The sequence below is a fragment of the Bos mutus genome, chromosome 7, assembly GCF_027580195.1.
Source record: "Bos mutus isolate GX-2022 chromosome 7, NWIPB_WYAK_1.1, whole genome shotgun sequence".
Lineage (NCBI taxonomy): Eukaryota > Metazoa > Chordata > Mammalia > Artiodactyla > Bovidae > Bos > Bos mutus.
This window is the reverse complement of record NC_091623.1, coordinates 56,130,448-56,149,814: the sequence shown is the minus strand read 5'-3', so window position 1 is coordinate 56,149,814 and position 19,367 is coordinate 56,130,448. Positions and strand designations below refer to the sequence as shown.

At 46.7% G+C, this 19,367-nt stretch overlaps 1 protein-coding gene and 1 long non-coding RNA gene across 5 annotated transcripts in view; one reads left to right on the top strand and one right to left on the bottom strand.

Moving 5' to 3' along the window:
- The window catches only part of INSR (insulin receptor), a 146,561-nt gene that overhangs the window by 46,455 nt on the left and 80,739 nt on the right, over positions 1 to 19,367 (top strand). The window lies entirely within an intron of this gene.
- Positions 13,856 to 17,081, bottom strand: LOC138988513 (uncharacterized). The gene is made up of 4 exons (XR_011464775.1): positions 16,945 to 17,081; positions 15,409 to 15,454; positions 15,203 to 15,267; positions 13,856 to 13,989 (listed from the first exon to the last, which is right to left on the bottom strand). It is a non-coding gene; the product is annotated as an uncharacterized lncRNA (long non-coding RNA).

The window sequence follows — 19,367 nt, the reverse complement described above, 5'->3', positions numbered from 1 at the left end:
CCTAAGAAAAGCTTCACTGGACAAATTTGAGAGACATTGGCCGGTTGTGGTCAATGAGATTCACTGCCATGAGCCATTAGGATTCGAAAACCAAGAATTTGTTGGAGGGGGAAAGGATTGCTGCATGGTAGATATACACCCAGACTTTGAACTTTATCAAGACAACGGGAAATATTTGAATCAGAACAGTATTGGCAGAAGCAAGTTCAGGATCAGGAAGTTTTTTCCTTTCTTTGCTGAACAGTCAGAATGTTCCTTGGAGATTTTTCAGTTTCCTCGTCTCAGGCTATGCAGATTAAGTGGGCAATTCTGAGTTTCTGCAATTCAGCAGGCTCATGCGGCTCGTGGCTCCTGGCTCTCGCTCCCGAGGCCGCCCAAGGTCTTGGACCAGCCAAGGGAGTGAGTGCCCCAGGCCAGGCGTGGAAGCTGGAGGCTTTTAAAGGCCATAGCTCCGGCTGTAGACACGTGTTCCTTTGGCGTTTGCTTTGTTGAAAACACATTCCCTAGATAGTTTCTCTTCTGCACAGACCTCTGGGGTTCTCGGGCATGCTGGAGAGCCTCATGGTGTGAAGATCAGCCTGATTTCATCTCTCCTGGGAGAGACTATGAGCCGATGTGGATGGAAGGCAGTGTGCCTTGCTGTAAGACGAACCCTTTGCTTGAATTGTCTCACCAGCTTTTTGGTGACCCAATAAGGTGGACACCATTAGCATTCCCATTTTATACAGGAAGAAACTGAGGCTTCGAGAAAAATCAGGACTGCACTTAAGGAGACCCAGCTGCTACCAAGCTGGGTAACTTGATGAGTCTCTTTCCCCTCCCCCATTCACAATCTGACCTGGGCCTGGAGCAGAAAACCCTTCTCTCCCTTATCCTTTGACCTGATCAATCGTCAAAGCCTGTCTCTCTCTCTTTTTAAAACTATTATTTTTTATTTATTTGGCTGCATCAGGTCTTAGTTGTAGCAGGCAAGATCTTTAACCTTCTTTGCAGCCTGAGGGATTTTCAGTTGCAGAACTCCAACTCTGAGTTGTAGCATGTGGGATCTAGTTCCCTGACATTGAACCTGGGCCCCCTGCATGGGGAGCATGGAGTCTTAGCCCCTGGACCACCAGGAAAGTGCATGTGCCCTTTTCATCTTTTGTGTCTCTAGTATTTACCTGGTAGCTGCAACATGGCAATCAACAGTGACATTCAGGATGAAGGAGTGAGGGATTTGGGTCTGTTGGGGGGAGAGAAGTAGATACTGTTAAGTTTGTCAGGACAAGTGGGGACTGGAAAATGGAGGAAAGAGAGGTGGGTTCTTGTTCATTCCTGGTAGGCTTGCTGTGGTCTGGAGGTGGCGAGTGCCACATCGTGGGACCCCACCCACCACTGTGGTCCCAAAGGGCTCCCCTCTGGGTTGGATCATGTGCCTCCCAAAAAGATATCGTGGATTCCTCACCTCCAGGAGCTCAGAATGTGGCCTTATTTGGAAATAGATTCGTTAGAGAGGCAACCAAATCAAAATGAAGTCATTAGGGTGGGTCTCAATCTAGGAACACTAGTGTCTTTATAAGAAAAGAAAATTTGGACACAGATAAATATGTCCAGGAAGATGATGTGATGAGTGATAGGGAGAAGTCAGTTATCTCTAAATAAAGGACAGAGGCTTACAGAAGATCCTGTCTTCATGGCCCCTCAATAGAAACCAACTCTGCCGACACTTTGATTTTAGACTTCTGGTCTCTGGAGCTATGAGAAGGTCAGTGTCTAATGTTTTACTCTTTAGAGTCCTTTGGACTGCAAGGAGATCAAACCAGTCAATCCTAAAGGAAATCAGTCCTGAATATTCATTGGAAGGACTGATGCTGAAGCTGAAACTCCAATACTTTGGCCACCTGATGTGAAGAACTGACTCATTGGAAAAGACCCTGGTGCTGGGAAAGATTGAAGGTGGGAGGAGAAGGGGACGACAGAGGATGAGATGGTTGGATGGTATCACTGACTCAATGGACGTGAGTTTGAGCAGGCTCTGGGAGTTGGTGACGGACAGGGAAGCCTGGCGTGCTACAGTCCATGGGGTTGCAAAGAGTTGGACACAACTGAGTGACCGAACTGAACTGAATGTGTTTTACCCATTTCATCTGTGGTTCTTTGTTACAGCACCCTTAGAAAATGGATGCTGGCTCCACCTCTGAAAAGAAGTGGGTTGGAAACCTCAATAGGATTCATGTGATCAGAGTCTGGAGTTTACACTCCTATCTCTTTTTTGTGTGGTGTGTTTTTTAAAAAAATTATTGAAGTATATTTGGTTTACAATTTTGTGTTAGTTGCTGTGCACGCATGCTAAGTCGCTTTAGTCATGCCCGACTCTTTGCAACTGTATGGACTGTAGCCCTGCTTTTCTGTCCAAGGGATTCTCCAGGCAAGAACACTGGTGGGTTGCCATGTCCTCCTCCAGGGGATCCTCCTGACCCAGGGATTGAACTTGCGTCTCTTATGTCTCCTGTATGGGCAGTCGGGTTCTTTACCACTAATGCCACCAGGGAAGGCGAAGTTCTGCTGTACAGCAAAATAAATCAATTATGCATATACGTATATCCATGCTTTTTATTTTTAAATTCCTTTTTATGTGTTTATTTATTTTTTGGCCATGCAGCATGGCATGTGGGATCTTAGTTCCCCAACCAGGGATTGAACCCTTACCCCCTGCATTGGAAGGATGGAGTCTTAACCACTGGGCCAGCAGAGAAGTCCCTATTCACTCTTTTTTAGGTTCTTTTCTTATATGGGTCATTATAGAGTATTGAGTAGAGTTCCATGTGCTATACCGTAGGTCCTTATTAGTTATCTATTTTATATATAGTATATATATAGTAGTGTGTGTATGTCAATCCCAATTTCCTAATTTATCCCTCCCCTCACCCTTTAACCATAAATTTGTTTTCTTCATCTGTGACTCTATATCTGCTCTGTAAATAAGTTCATTTGTACCATTTTTTAAAAATCCATATATAAGCAATATCATACTCTATTTCTCTGACTTACTTCACCAGTATGCAAATCTCTAGGTCCATTCATGCTGCTGCAAATGGCATTATTTTGTTCTTTTTATGGCTGAGTAGTATTCCATTATACTCCTATCTATTATCTATTTATCTATCTAATGTGAGAGATTTTTTTTTTAAAGCACTCAATGAAACAATGCCATCTGCAGCACCATGGACGGACCTAGAGATTAGCATACTAAATAGAGTCAGACAGACGAAGGCAACTATCATTTATCACTTATACGTGGAATCGAAAAAAATTATACAAATGAACTTATGTACAAAGCAGAAACAGACTCACAGACGTAAAAACAATCTTACAGTTACCAAAGGGGATGGGGGTAGAGGGATAAATTAGGAGCTTGGGATCAACATATATACACTGCTACATATAAAATAGTTAAACGACAAGATCCTACTGTATAGCATAGGGAACTGTATTCAGTATCTTGAAATAACCTATTACAGAAAAGAATTTGAAAACTAGCAGTGCCTAACTGAATCACTTAGCTGTAGACTGAACCTTACACAACAGTATAAATCAACTTTGCTCAAAAAAAATCAGTTTGCAATCTAAAAAAAAAAAACATTCAAAGTGGTAATTTTTCAGAATATGGGTCAGAGATTGTGTTTTCTCATTTCACCACTACTTTATTAAGTGCTTACTAATTTTAAAAGCCGTGCACTTGGTTCTCTTCAATTTTCCAACTCTACAATCATAGCACCTGAAGATAATGGTGATTTGCTGTCCTTTACCAATAATTACATCGGTTATGGCTGTTCACGCCGTTAGGACAGGGACTTCCAGAGCCATGTTAAATGACAGATTTGAGTGTGGTCAGCCCAGGCTGGCTTCTAATTGGAGTGGAATGCTTCAATTGTTTTACTGCAGAGGATAATTATATAATTGTTAAGACGCTTGACCTTCCTGTTTTGAGCCTCGCTCAGTAAATGGGAGGCAATCAGGAACTCTTGACCACCTCATATATCCGGGAGATTCAGATGGCATTTGTCCATTTATGAGGACGGTGGAGCCCATGTACTAAGCTGTTAAAATAGCCTTTAAACCCCCACCCCGGTATTTCCAGCAGAATGGAGACTTGGTTTGTCGCCTCCTGCCAAGTGGCCACATCCATTCTAAGGCAGCTTTCATGGACGTCCATGCAGCAACATGGACGGACCTAGAGATTAGCATACTAAATAGAGGAGGGTGGGGCCTCCTGGGCTCCAGACTCTTGAGACTCCCCCTGAGTAGGTTTCAGAGCTGCCCTGCACAATGGTGCCTCAGAGGAAAACTGCCTTTGTGAGCAGCACCTATGGGGTTCCTTCATGGCTGTTCTTGTGCCCGGAGAGAGGCTCCAGGTTTGGGACAGTCCGGTCAAGGTTGGCCAGCAGGTTTTCTAGGCGATGGCACTCTAATTCCTGTGTTGAAACAGGATCTTCGTGTGAAGGTACAGGTGTCAAGACTACCTTGTTCCTTCCTGGAGGAGGAAATGGCAACCCATTCCAGTATTCTTGCCTGGAAAATTCCATGGACAGCAGAGCCTGGTGGGCTAACAGTCCATGGGGTTGCGAACAAGTCAGACATGACTGAGTGACCAAATGGCAATAACGACATGCATGTATCATGCTGTTGAATACTTAGCCATCTTTGGTTCAATTATTTTTTTCTGTTGTTTACCTTTTCATTTAATGTCATTGTTTTACATTTTAAATGTTTCACACCCAAAAAAAAAAAAAGACTACCTTGTCCCAGGTATATTAAGAAACAGAAAAGTATCTTTCAGAATCTTGTGTTAAATAGTTGACAATACAAGACAATTTTCAGGAAACACACACACAATAAAACTGAAACTGCCGCTGTGTCTATCATGGAGGTGGCTTTCTAATCCCGAACCCTGTGTGTATCTCGATGGAGAAATTGTTGTGTAACTTACAAGACAGTGTGCAAGAACTGCAGTCCTCTTGGTGAAAGGGGAGACTGATGTCAGGAACCAAGCCACCTAGAAATGATATGAAAGTCAAAGAGCTTTGGGGAAACTCAAGCTATCCTTAGGCAGGAATGCAAGTTTTCCCTAGATTTTGAAGTGGTTATTTAACACACTTCCTGGTGGCTCAGATGGTAAAGAATCCCCCTGCAATTCAGGAGACCCAGATTCGATCCCTGAATCAGAAAGATTCGCCCGGAGAAGGGAACAGCTACCCACTCCAGTATTCTTGCCTGGAGAACCCCCATGGACAGAGGAACCTGGCAGGCTACAGTCCACGGGATCCCAAAGAGTTAGACATGACTGAGCGACTAACAATACATTCAACACAGAGCTCGCTTTGTCCCAGATGGGCTGTCTAGCAGCCCATTCACTGTCAATGGTGAATGTGTTAATTTTCTAATCTTCTCCATTGCTTATTTCCTGGTCATCTAATCTTTCACACCAAAGCCTCCTATTTAAAAAAAAATTTTTTTTTTCTTTCTTTCTTTCTTTGACTGCCCTGGGTCTTAGTTGGATGTGGGATCTTTAGTTGCAGTGTGTGGGATCTAGTTCCCCAACCTGGGGATCGACCCCAGGCCCCCTGCATTGGAAGCACAGATCCTTAGCCACTGGACCACCAGGGAAGTCCTATGGCCTCTTGAAAATTGTTCTTGAAACATACATATTTACCGTCTCAAGGGCAAAAGTCACAGAAAGTCTGATGCGTAGCATTGCAAGGCAAGACTCCTGCAAGGGCCCCATGGTTGGCTTGCCTTGTTTCATGCATTTCCAAGGTAAGATTTGAACTGTTTACTAAAGGAAATTAGCGTAATAAGTCTCCTCTGGCATATATTTCCAGTGTCCAAGCGGAATTGCTGAGATGTTGCTTAAGAGTAACAGAAGGGAGGGTGGGGTGTGTCCTGTCAGCTTAAGGGATTTTTTTTTTTTTTTTAAATCAATGTTTTTGCAATTTGAAAACCTGTTTGCAGTGGGGGTCAAATTGGGCTAGTTTCAGGCATTAAAAAAAAAAAGTAGCACAGCCAGCTGTTTGAAAGACAAAGCTTTCCCCCCCTAAGCTTGTTTCAGAATTGGAAACATTGAGGTCTTAGCTTTGATGCCACTGAGAGGGGATCGGCTCTCTCTGGGATAGGATTTCTCTGTCTCGGCACTCACAACATTCAAGGCAGGCTAATTCTCTGTTGTGGAGACTCTGCTGTTAGGTAGCATCTCTGGTCTCTACCCTCTTGATACTAAGAACATCCCTCCCTCCAGTTGTGACAACCTCAAATGTCTCCAGACATCACCAATGTCCCTTTGCGGGGGGGGGCAGACTCACTCCCATTTGAGGACCACTGGAGAAGGATGATGGAATTGAGAGAGGGGGGCACCCTGTAGCTGTCTTCTCCTCCTTTTCACGGCAAAATGGAAACCGGGGGCCAGTTGTCCACCGTGTGTGTGTGGAATCAGTGCTTTGGAATCACAGTGATGCCTGCTGACAAAAACCACATCTCCACCCTTGAGGGACCATGAAATCTAAGGAAATGTGATTATAATCTGACACGGATAGGTTTATGGACTTCTCAGGTGCTGTGGGAGGAGGCGAGAAAGACACAGCAGTGGGGAGCAAGAAAAGCAGGTGCCTGCCCCCTTAGAAACCATCCGTTAAACACGTGATCAGTGACATCGAAGACTAGAAAAGCCCTGGATGTGAGTCAGGTTGATTGGGTTCCGGGTGGGTGCTGGGAGCTAGAGAACCCCTAAACTGATCTGAAGGAAGAGACAGGCAGAGGGACTTCCAGCATTCTCCCCTGAGTGCATCACACACAGTAGGGCAGAATAAAAGGAAGTCATCTCATATTCACGATGGCAGCTGGCTCTTGGCAACGCTGGATTGTCTGACTGTGGCTTGGCCACTCACTACCTGTGTGACCATGGGCAATGGCTTAACCTCTCTGTGCCTCTCTTCTCATCTGTTAAATGCGGACAACAGTAGTGCCTATGGTTGTTGGGAGGAATGGATGGTTAACCATCAGAGCCGTGCTTGGCACATGGGAAACATTGTCAGAGTGTTAGGCAGTGCAGGGCCACAGGCTCTTCTTCCCCATGATGCCCTTAGTGGGTAGTCACCTCTTTCTTCACGGTCCTCTTTTCTCTCCTCTGTATACTTTGTGACCTTCCCACCTCCCTCTCCTCTGCCCCCTAACCTTGCTGCTTCTCCTCCTCTCTCATCTTCTCTGCTGCAGTTTGGCTGAAGACCTTTCACAGCCAGGCAACGTAGAAATAAGCATAACCTGGATATTTCATGGACTTTAGAATCTTCTGCACAATACCCAGTCTTTGTAAAAAAAAATAACCCTGATTTATTTGTGCAGAAGCCCACCCGTGATCAATTTTCCCAGACGGTCTCCACATTCAAATATGAGCTTCATCAAAACTCCCCAGGCTGTATTTAATCACAGCATGTTTCCTTGGGACTGCCTGCTTTCTGTGACTTCGCCCCTTGCCGGGTGCTAAGACCTCTATCTTCTGACAGTGTCTTGCTTTGTGCATTCTTGTTCTTCTGGTCCAGACGTGGCTTGGTCGCCTGGAGTGGGGCAGTCTCCTCAGCCTCACGGAGCCTCCTTGTCCCCATGCCTGAAGACTCGGCTGTGCTCTTGGGCTGCTTGACACCTTTGAGCTGACCATGAATGGATTTTCAGAGCTTCTCTTGTTTACTTCGCTGCACGCCTCTCTGTGGGCTCTTGTGAAATCGTCGGGAGAGGAGAAGCCAAGTGAAAAACAACCCTGCTTGGTGTCAGGGCTTGAGGATGATGGGGAAAGACTGGATTTGCATTAACTGGTTTGCGCAAGTTACAAGATTTTATCTTTCCTTACTTTTTTTTTTTTAAGTGTGTGCTTGTCTGTTTCGGTGGTTCAGAGACGGGAACATGGGGAACTTCGGGTCTAAAGGAGGATAAGGACAGGTAACAGATACAGCAGATTAAGGCCTCTGAAGCACCATCTACCAGGCACATGGGCTTCCCTAGTGGCTCAGTGGTAAAGAATCCAGCTGCAGTGCAGGAGACACAGGTTCAATCCCTGGGTGGGAAAGATCCCCTGGAGAAGGAAATGGCAAGCCACTTCAGTATTCTTGCCTGGAAAATCCTGTGAACAGAGGAGCCTAGCAGTTTACAGTTCATGGGGTCACAAAAGACTTAGTGACTAAACAACAACAATAGCAACCAGGTACATGGTCCTCATAACAACTTTTTCATGGACCTGGGATTTGAAGTTAGAGTCTGGCTTCAGAACCTCAGCTTTTTCCTGCTACACTCTGCCTTATACAGGAAGGGTCCTTTTGCATTGGGTTTTGAAGGGTGAGTAGGAGTTCTATGAAGAGGACCCACCTCCTGTACTGACTTTAGCCTCCTGCTCCTCCTAAAGCTGGCCAGGGGCCAATACCTAGAAGCCAGAATTAGGTCACTAGGGTGACCAACTTGCCCTGGTTTGCCTAGGACTTTCTTGGTTTTAGTACTAACAGCCCTGTTTCTTGGGAAACCCATCAGTCCCAGGCAAACCAGAACATTTGGTCATGCTAGGTTTCACCCAGCAGCGGATTCCTACACCAGAGGCCAGAGATCTGTTGGTTTCTGACTCATTCCCAACAATGCTCATCTCCCCAAATGCCCCCTCGTATCTTCACGCTGGACTTCTTTCTCAGGACAGTTCCATTTACTGGTCTGGGTGAGAATTAAGTGAGATAATTAATTCTTTGGATAAGCTAAGCAAAGCATCTAGCACATGGTAACCCCTGGGGTTCTAGTCCATGCTGGACTTTGACCTTCCTCTTTGCCTCGAGTGGGAGCTGGCACCCCTGTCCCTTGGAGTGAGCAGGCTTCTTTGTAGCCTAATTCCTCCTGCCTGGCTCTCCCCAAGGACAGAACTGCGTCCCCACAAGAGTGAGGGCTAAGCATAATCACCATCCACCAGGGAAGCCGTCTGTGTCAAGTGTCAGAGTAAATAGGAAACAGGTTCAGGGCTAGGATTCAGGGCCAAGACAGCTCAAGGTCATCGGAGGCCAGGGAGCTGAGAGCGGGCTGCAACCCAGAGGGTCAAGCAGAGTCAGATGTTGGTTAAGAGTCATTCTCCTTCCTCGCGCGGCTGCGGTGTCTTTTCCCTTCCCAGTGCTGTTCAGCAGACAGCCAGGTGCTCTGCCGGTTTATTGGGGATGTGGGCTCACTGTGGCCTCCATCCTTCAGTCCACCTGGGCTCTGATACGGTCTCTGGACCAAATGGGGTTGTGCAGAATAACCATTTCTCAGGTGCTTACTGTGTTGGGCACAGGGCTATGCTTTTTTCTTCACCACTTTACCTCTCAGACAATGCTCATTTTCATCCCTATTCTCAACAGAGCTGCGCCTCATGTTGTGGGCATGTCATTGGAGGTAGGGGGAAGGAAGCAGAAAGGGGAGACGTCCTGAGGATAGGAGGCTCAGTATTTTTCGGGGCTCGCTGACCGTTCACACAAAGCATCGCACTGTGAGTCTTTTCTCTCTTTTGAGAGGTGATGATGTGGAGTGGGCTCCCTTACATTCCAGTTGGAAACTTTTGACACTCTGGGAAAGAAGCTTGAGGCTGACCGAGCTGATGGGCAATGACATTAACATATGTGAACAGGAGCTGTAGTCCCAGGCTTGAATCCAGGTTAGACCATGTCTTTGCTGTGTGACCTTGGGACTTACTTAACATCTCTGTTTCTGCTTCTATAAAATTAGAATTAATCCTTTTTCTTCATGAGTTCTTCAGCAGCCTATGCACCAGGCTAAGGATTGCTGTTGTCGTTGTTTAGATGCTTAGTTGTGTCTGACTTTTTCGACCTCATGAACTGCAGCGTGCCAGGCTTCCCTGTCCTTCACTATCTCCCAGGGTTTGCTCAAACTCATGTCCACTGAGTCAGTGATGCTATCCAACCATCTCATCCTCTGCTGCTCCCTTCTCTTGTCCTCAATCTTTCCCAACATCAGGGTTTTTTCCAATGAGTTGGCTCTTCACATCAGGTGGCCAAAGTGTTGGAGCTTCAGCTTCAGCATCAGTCCTTCCCATGAATATTCAGGGTTGATCTGACCCTAAATGTGGGCCAATTATCTGCAACTTGTGCTTCTGAAAGCATCCTCTCTGAGGCACTCTTTATTTGGTTGGGGTATTTTTTTAAATTGTGGCACATAATATAAAACCTATTTCATGATGGCTCAGGGGATAAAGAACTGCCTGCCAATGCAAGAGACACAAGCGATCTGGGTTCAATCCCTGAGTCAGGAAAATCTCCTGGAGAAGGAAATGGCAACCCACCCCAGTATTCTTGCCTGGGAAATCCCATGGACAGAGGAGCCTGGAGGGCTACAGTCCATGGGGCCACGGAGAGTCAGACATGACTGAGCACACCCACACATATTTAACCATATTTAACTGTGCAGCTCAGGGGCATTAAACAACTCACCTTGTTGTGCCATCCTCACCATCGTCCATCTCCTGAATTTTTCACCTTCCTAAACTGAAATTCTGTCCCCATTAAACTCTAAGTCCCCACCCCTTTTGCCCTGGCCCTGGCATCTACCCATTGGGACAGTCTTCGCCTTGATGTATTAAAAATCACACCCGCCACATATGGTTGTCGAATGGATTTCCCAAGACAGTATTTGAAAATTCCCTGACGCCGTGCCCGGCATGGAGCTGGCCTCCGTTACGGTACCCTGGGCCCTAGCTATGGTGGGTTTAAAACCTCTGATGTCTGCCTACCTGCAGTGAAGATCATTGTCTAATCTGAGTATAAGCCCAGAGGAGAGAAGCAAGGACCTCAGGCTAGGATAGAGACCCGGCTCCATGACCTTGAGGAGGTTTTTCACTTTTAACTTGAGCGCTTACAACTGGCTCCCTCTGGTCAGGTGGCTGGTGACCCAGGTCTTGAGGTTTCTGTTGCCTCCAACCCATTGGTGTGTTTGTTCAGTAAACGTGTGTGGAAGGTGGGCACAGGAGGAAATCCGACCCAGGCCTTGCTTTCTCAGGCCCTGCAGTGGATGTAAATGATGGGGCCTTGGAAGGAGTGAGTTGGGGATGGGGGAAGGGAGAGATTTGTTTCTGTCTTACGTGGTTCACTTCTTAGACTGAACTCCCCTCTTTGGATGAGCACATTGTGTAATTACCATGAGAAAACACTTTCACCAGGTTGCCATCCTTGAAAGGAGCTGATTCATAGAGTGTTTGGTGAGCATGTTAAATAGCTGACCGGCCTGGGTCTTAGATAGCTCATTTGGTAAAGAATCCACCTGCAATGCGGAAGACCTGGGTTCGATCCCTGGATTGGGAAGATCCCTTGGAGAAGGGAAAGGCTTCTCCAGTATTCTGGCCTAGAGAATTCCATGGACTATATAGTCCATGGGGTCGCAAAGAGTCGGACACGACTAGGTACTTTCACTTTCACTGGCTCTTAGGAAGTTCAAGTACCTCTGTCCTATGTATTAGCCATGCATGCGTGAGTGCTAAGTCACTTCAGTCATATCTGACTCTTCACTGCCTATGGACTGTGGCCCACCAGGCTCCACTGTCCATGGAATTCTCCAGGCAACAATACTGGCGTGGATTGCCAAGCCCTCTTCTAGGGGATCTTCCCGACCCAGGGGTTGAACCTGTGTTTTCTTTCGTCTTCTGAGTTGGCAGGCGGGTTCTTGACCCCTAGCGCCACCAGGAAAGCACTGTACTAGCCACGGTTTTCTTTAAAAACCCACATTCACATGTACCTCCCTCAGGACGCCTTCTCAGATGTAGAGAATTCCGTTTCTTTACCCTGAGTCCTGTTTGAGCTCGTAAGTCTTTCCTGTTGACTCTAAATAGGATTGTTAGAGATTATTTTTGTTTTTTTTAGATATTTAAAAAATTAGTTCTATTTATTTGGCTGCGGTGGGTCTTTTTTGCTACTCACGGGCTTTCTCTATTTGAGGTGCACAGGCTTCTCACTGTGGTGGTTTGCCTAGTTTCAGATCACAGGCTCTAGGGCATAGGGGCTTCAGGAGTTGTGGCACGTGGTATCTAGATCATGGATTCCGTAGCTGTTGGCACACGGGCTTAATTGCTCCATAGCATGTGGCATCTTCCCTGACCAGGGATCGAACCCATGTCCCCTGCATTTGCAGGCAGATTCTTAACCACTGACCCACCAGGGAAGTCTGTTAGAGATTTTAAATTTTGTAATATGATATAAATCAGTAGCAGCTTCTGTTGATCGAGGGTTTCTGATTTTTCTAGGACCTGGGCTAGTTGCTTTCCATGGTTATGAGTGTTTAATTTGCTAATCAGTTGCTATGGAGGGAGGGTTAGTCATTACCCCTGTTTTACAGGTGGAGAAACTGAGGCACGAGAATTTGCAGGACCTCACAGAAGGGCAGGTAGAGTTGTTTATTGAACCCAGATCTGCCTGACCTCATAGTCTGAGCTCTGAGCCCTCTTTGGTGGCAGTTCTGTCCTGCTCCCCACTGGACTGGGGGCACCTTTTCCCCCTGTATGTCATCAGGGGTCAGCTCAAGGCCAGTTGAACTAAAGAAGTGTGTGAGGTCTGGCCTCTGGTTGTCACAATTCCCATGTGTTGTTGAGGTCACAGGCCGAAAAGCAACCATCGGGGATGCATTCGAGGAAATGCAAGGAATTTACTGGAAGGCAGCTTCCTAGGTAGCTCAGTGGTAAAGAATCCGCCTGCTAACGCAGGAAATGCAAAAGACGCATCCCTAGGTCGGAAGATCACTTGGAGAAGAGCATGGCAACCCACTCCGGTATTCTTGCCTGAAGAATCCCATGGACAGAGGAGCCTGGCAGGCTACAGTCCATGGGTTCGCAAAAAGTCAGACACCACTGCGCGCACTGGGGATTGGTGGATGTGAAGAATCAGGAAGCCTGAGTTTGAAGACTCTACAATTAAAAATTCCAACTCCCGAGCCAGACTGCCTGGGTTCAACTCCTGGCTCTGTCTACTATGACCTTGATGTGAGGATAATTTTAGACCTGATGTGGTGAATGAGAGGATGCAGATTCTCCTGTTACAATGCCTGGCATACGGCTGCCTACCATCATTGCTCCCTGAGTTAGTTTTTTTTTAATGGTAGTAAAATATATATAATGAGAATTATATCATTTTAACTATTTTAAGTGTCCATTTCAGTGACATTAGCTCCGTTTACACAGTTGTGCAAACATCCATCTCTAGAACCTTTTCATCTTCTCCAAAGTGAATCTCTGCCCCCATTAATAAACTTCTCACCCCTCCCCCAGCTCCTGGCCCCCATCATCTAACCTTATGTCTCTATGGCTCTGACTCCTCTTTTTGTGTCTGTCTTCTTTCACTAACCATCATGTTCTCAAGGTTCACCCATGGTGCAGCAGGTGTCAGAACCTCCTCCCTTTTTAAGGCTGAATAATATTCCTTGGCATGAATGGGCCACACTGGGTTTGCTTGGTCATCTGTTGATGGTGCTCCTTGGATTTTATTTATTTATTGTTTTTATGTAGACCATTTTAAACGTCTTTATTGTAATTTATTACAATGTTGCTTCTGTTTTTTTAATTATTCATTTATTTATTTTTGGCCATGCTGGGTCTTTGGCACTTTACGTGGGCTTTCTCTATTTGTGGAGAGTCGGTGGGGGAGCTACTTTTCATTGCAGTGCTCCGGCTTCTCACTGTGGTGGCTTTTCTAGTGGTGGAGCGTGGGCTCTAGGGCTCACGGGCTTCAGTAGTTGCTGCACGTGGGCTCAGTAGCTGTGGCTCCTGGGCTCTAGGGCACGTGGGCTTCGGTGGTTATGGTGCACAAATTTAGCTGCCTCGCAGCCTGTGGGATCTTCCCGTATCATGGATGAAACATGTGACTCCTCCATTGGCAGGCAGATTCTTTACTACAGAGCCACCAGTGAAGCCCCGATACTAATTCTTTGCCTACTTCCTCAACAGTGGGTTCTTGCGGTGCCCTGTAGTGGTTTGAGAAATTCTCAGTGTTCATTCCAAGCCTCACATTTTAAATGCAGAAACTTCTCTCTGACTCTGCATGCTTGTCTGCTAGGCTGGAAGCATCATGAGGGCAGCAGCCACAGGACATCTGTGGCCTGGCACATGGGCAGCTCCAAATTCTGACAAGTGAATGTTGCTTCACAAGTATGTGCAGGTTGGGAGCTGAGCTGGAGTTGCAAGACGTGGGGTGGGCGGACAACCAGAAGCTGGGGTGTGACCACAGGGAGGCTTGGGGGAAGAGTGCCTCTGAAACTGTAAGTCAGGGATGGACAAGCACAGCCATTTCAGCCCCATCTGCTGTTCTGAATTTCCTCTGCCTTTACTTCTGGTGGGGCTTTTACTAATGGTAAAAAACCCACCTGCCAATGCAGGAGATGTAAGAGACTCGGGTTCAATCCCTGGAGGAGGGCATGGCAACCCACTCCGGTATTCTTGCTTGAAGAATCCCCATAGACTGAGGAGCCTGGTGGGCTACAGTCCATGGGGTTAGACATGACTGAAGCAACTTAGCACGCATGCACACCTCTGGTTAGGCTCTAAGGCCGGGGGCACAGAGGGTAATTCTGGTTCTCACTGGAGGGTGATCATGGAAATAAATGTCTGGGGATGTCTGTGGTTGTGACAACTGCGGGTGATGAGGTGCTCTTGGCATTTGGTGGAGGGGGATCAGGGATGTTGCTCCACACCCTGCAATGCCCACCTCCACCTCCAATCCCAGAGAATGGTCCGGCCCCACATGTCAACCCAAGTTAAGAAACTGCACTCTAAGACCATAGCGATGGCATCATCAGTCTGAGAGACTGGTCCAAGTCTGTGACTTGGGATAGTTACCAGGTGTGAAACTGGCAAGAATAAAGGGAGGGGGTGTTAGCAGGGGTCCTGTCCCTCCTCAATGATCCAGTATCCCCTCCAGAGCCCTGTTTGCTGCCTCTTGCCCATGGCTGCTCCCTGGATAAGCAGATTGGTCCAGCTCGCGTCCATGGGGACAGCTTCCGGCTGCATGACATCGCCTTGCAGCTCTCCCTCCGTGGGAGAGGAGACAGCTGTTCCCTGCTTGGGCCTCCTGCGTACATGTGTTTGTGCATGTTTTGGTTCCGAGGGTCAGTGGGTTGTGTGCTTTGCTTTGTCCTCAGTTAACTTAATTTGTTGCTAATAATAAAATCTGGAACTTACCTGGCCCTGAAGCCCTGGGTCATTCATTGAGGAAGCTTGGCACACACATCCTTCTCAAAGGCTGCCTGTGGAAAAGGTAGAGGATGGAGTGAAATTCTTCTCGGGGACAGAAGGGTTGGCAGGACCAGCTCCTGAAAGTTGAATTCAGCGTATTTCTAAACAAAGAAACAACTTGATCCCAAAGGGGTCAATTATTCTAGAATTACCTGGTTGTTTCAAGGGCAGTTTGATGGAAGTTTCTGGATGGGGGACCTTGGGGGCACAAAATAAAAGGCAGCATCAGAGGGGAAAAAACCACCTAAGTAATATAGTATTTTTTCTTTCTTTTTAATAAATTTTATTGATGTGTACTACTACTACCAAGTCACTTCAGTCGTGTCTGACTCTGTGCGACCCCATAGATGGCAGCCCACCAGGCTCCCCCATCCCTGGGATTCTCCAGGCAAGAACACGAGTGGGTTGCCATTTCCTTCTGCAATGCATGAAAGTGAAAACTGAAAGTGAAGTCGCTCAGTTGTGTCTGACCCTCAGCGACCCCATGGACTGCAGCCTACCAGGCTCCTCCGTCCATGGGATTTTCCAGGCAAGACTACTGGAGTGGGGTGCCATTGCCTTCTCCGAGTTGATGTATAATACTATGTTAAGTTACTGGTGTGCTGGGAAAGATTGAGGGCAGGAGGAGAAGGGGACGACAGAGGATGAGATGGTTGAATAGCATCACTGACTGAATGCACATGAGTTTGAGCAAGCTCTGGGAGATGGTGTAGGACAGGGAAGCCCGGTGTGCTGCAGTTTGTGGAGTTCCAAAGAGTCGGACACGACGAGCAACTGAATAACAACAACAAATGGTGTACAATATCATAATTCACAATTTTTAAAAGTTATACTTCATTTAGAGTTATTGTAAAATATTAGCTATATTTCCCATGATATATATCTGTGAGTGTTAGTCACTCAGTCGTGTCCAACTCTTTGTGAACCCATGGACTGTAGCCCGCAGGCTCTTCTGTCCATGGGATTCTCCAGGCAAGAATATTGGAGTGGGTTGCCATGCCTTTCTCCAGGGGATCTTCCTGACCAAGGGATTGAAACCAGGTCTCCTGCGTTGCAGCCATATTCTTTACTGTTTGAGCTACCAGGGAAGCCTTGATATATAAGATATCTTTGTATCTTAATTTAAAGGGTTTTTTTTTTTTTTTTTGGCCGCAGTACTTGGCCTTTGGGATCTTAGTTTCCCAACTAGGATTCGAACTGGAGCCCAAGCAGTGAAAGCGTGCAGTCCTCACTACTGGACTGCCAGAGAATTCTCCTTGTATCTTATTTTATACACAATACTTTGTACCTCTTAATCCCCTCTCCTTGTGTTGTCCCTTCTCTTTCCCTCCATTCAACCTGTTTTTAATATTTATTTATTTTTGGCTCCATCGGGTCTTAGTTATGGCATGTGAGATCTTTGATGCAGTGTGCAGGCTTCTCTCTAGTTGCAGATCTCGGGCTCCAGAGTGCGTGGGCTCTGTAGTTTGTTGCACACATGTGTGCTAAGTAACTGCAGTCATGTCTGACTCTTTCAGACCCTATTGACTGTAGCCCACCATACTCCGCTGTCCATGGGATACTCCAGGCAAGAATACTGGAGTGGGTTGCCATGCCTTCCTCCAGGGGATCTTCCCAACCCAGGGATCAAACCTGCATCTCTTAAGTCTCTTGCATTGGCAGGTGGGTTCTTTACCACTAGCACTTACCTGGAAAGCCCATAGTTTGTGATAGGCAGGCTTAATTGCCCTGAGGCATGTAGGATCTTAGTTCTTCAACCTGGGATTGAATCCATGCCCTCTGCATTGGAAGGTGGATTCTTAACCACTGGGCCACCAGAGAAGTCCCCATTCAACCTATTTTTTAAAAGAGTATCATATATACCATTGTTAAGACCATTTAAAGAGATTTACAAGGAAAAGAAAGGCCTTTCCATGTCCACTCTCTCCCCAGAGGCAACCACCAGCCTGAGTTTCTTGTTCACCCCAGAAAGGAATTGGATGTGTACACATGTGTGAACACCTGCCTGCCCGTCTTTGACACAAAGACACTTTCTCTATCGCTCTGTGCCTTGGCTTTCTCCCTTAGTAACATTTCCTGAAAGTCATCTGAATCTTTTTCTTATGTGCCCACGGTCATTGGTAACATACTTACCAAACTCACAATCAATGGACATTTCCAGATCTTTGTTATTATCAATGGTGAAGCTGCTGAGTATCCTCATCCTTGAAAGGCACAGGATTTTTAAAAAATTTTAAATTGAAGTGCAGTTGATTTACAGTATTGTGTCAAACTCTGCTGTATAGCACAGTGACTCAGTTATACACGGATATTCCTTTTTTAAAAAGGTGTTCTTTTCCATGATGGTTTATCACAGGATACTGAATATAGTTCCCTGTGCTGTACAGTAGGGCCTTGTCCATATCAGTTTTTGTCCGCTCATCCCAACCTTCCAGTCCATGCCTCCCCCCATCTCCCTCCCCCATGGCAACCACAAGTCTGTTCTCTGTGTCTCTGAGTCTGTTTCTGCTTTGTAGATAGGTTTATTTGTGCCATATTTTAGATTCCACATATACATGATATCACATGGTATTTCTCTTTCTCTTTCTGACTTACTTCACTTGGTATGATCATCTCTAGGTCCATCCATGTTGGTGCAAATGGCATCCTTTTCATGGCTGAGTAATATTCCACTGTATAGATGTACTACACCTTCTTTATCCATTTCTCTGTTGATGGATATTTAGGTTGTTTTCGTGACCTGGCTATTGTAAATAGTGCTGCAGTGAACACTGGGGTGCGTGTATCTTTTTGGATTGCAGTTTTGTCCAGGTACTCGTGAGAGGTGTAGGGTTTTGTTTGGGACTGCTCACAGCATCCCGAGCCCTTGCTCTTGGACTGGAGGAGTGCAAGGGAAGCTGTATTCAAAGCAGAGGGTTAGGACTTTCGTATCTTAACCTGGAGTTATTCATTTTTATCTTCAAATCCACATGGCTCTTTCATGGCGTCAAATACACGACTTCTGCAGAGTCAATATCTGCATGCATTTAAGAGTGGAAGCCGGAGATGCCGAATGCATGCCTGGCCTCTGCACGTATCTCGGGTGAGGTGTGTTGCAAATTCATTGCTCTCCGCAAGGTGTGCTTGGAGAATTAAGCCTTAACTATGAAGGCAATTGGAAAAGGTGATGGCACCCCACTCCGGTACTCTTGCCTGGAAAATCCCATGGACGGAGGAGCCTGGTAGGCTGCAGTCCATGGGGTCGCAAAGAGTCGGACACGACTGAGCGACTTCACTTTCACTTTTCACTTTCATGCATTGGAGAAGGAAATGGCAACCCACTCCAATGTTCTTGCCTGGAGAATCCCAGGGACGGGGGAGCCTCGTGGGCTGCCGTCTATGGGGTTGCACAGAGTCGGACACGACTGAAGCGACTTAGCAGCAGCAGCAGCAACACAATTTAAGGGACTGAATTGAGCACACTGCAGATTTTTTTTAAATTTTATTTTTGTTTATTTGTTTATTTTGGTTGTGTGGGTCTTCACTGGTGTGTGTGATCTCTCTAGTTGCGGTGCACGGGCTTCTCATTGCAGTGGTTTTTCTTGTTGTGGAGCACAGGCTCTAGGGCACGCGGGTTTCAGTAGTTGCGGCATGTGCGCTCAGTAGCTGTGGCTCCCAGACGCTAGAGCACAGGCTCAGTAGTTGTGGTACACAGGCTTAGCTGCTCTGAGGCATGTGGGATCTTCCTGGATCAAGGATCGAACCTGTGACTCCTGCATTGGCAGGCAGACTCAACCACTGGGCCACCAGGGAAGTCCACATTGCAGGTTTTGAGTTTGCTTCTGTGCCATCTTGTCTCTGAGAAACACTCGAGGAGCTGGACTCTGAAAACTGCATCCAGCTGACACAAAACGCGAGCACGCACCTCAGACATCCACCAGCTCCCTTGCTGCCCTTCTTGAGTCATGAGCCACTACTGTCCACATCTGAGGTTCTGACTTGAAATCCAATTTCAGACAACCCTCCGTCTTTTCACCATCACTCATCGGCCGCCTGATGGGAAGAGCTGACTCACTGGAAAAGACCCTGATAATGGGAAAGATTGAAGGCAGGAGGACAAAGGGACAACAGA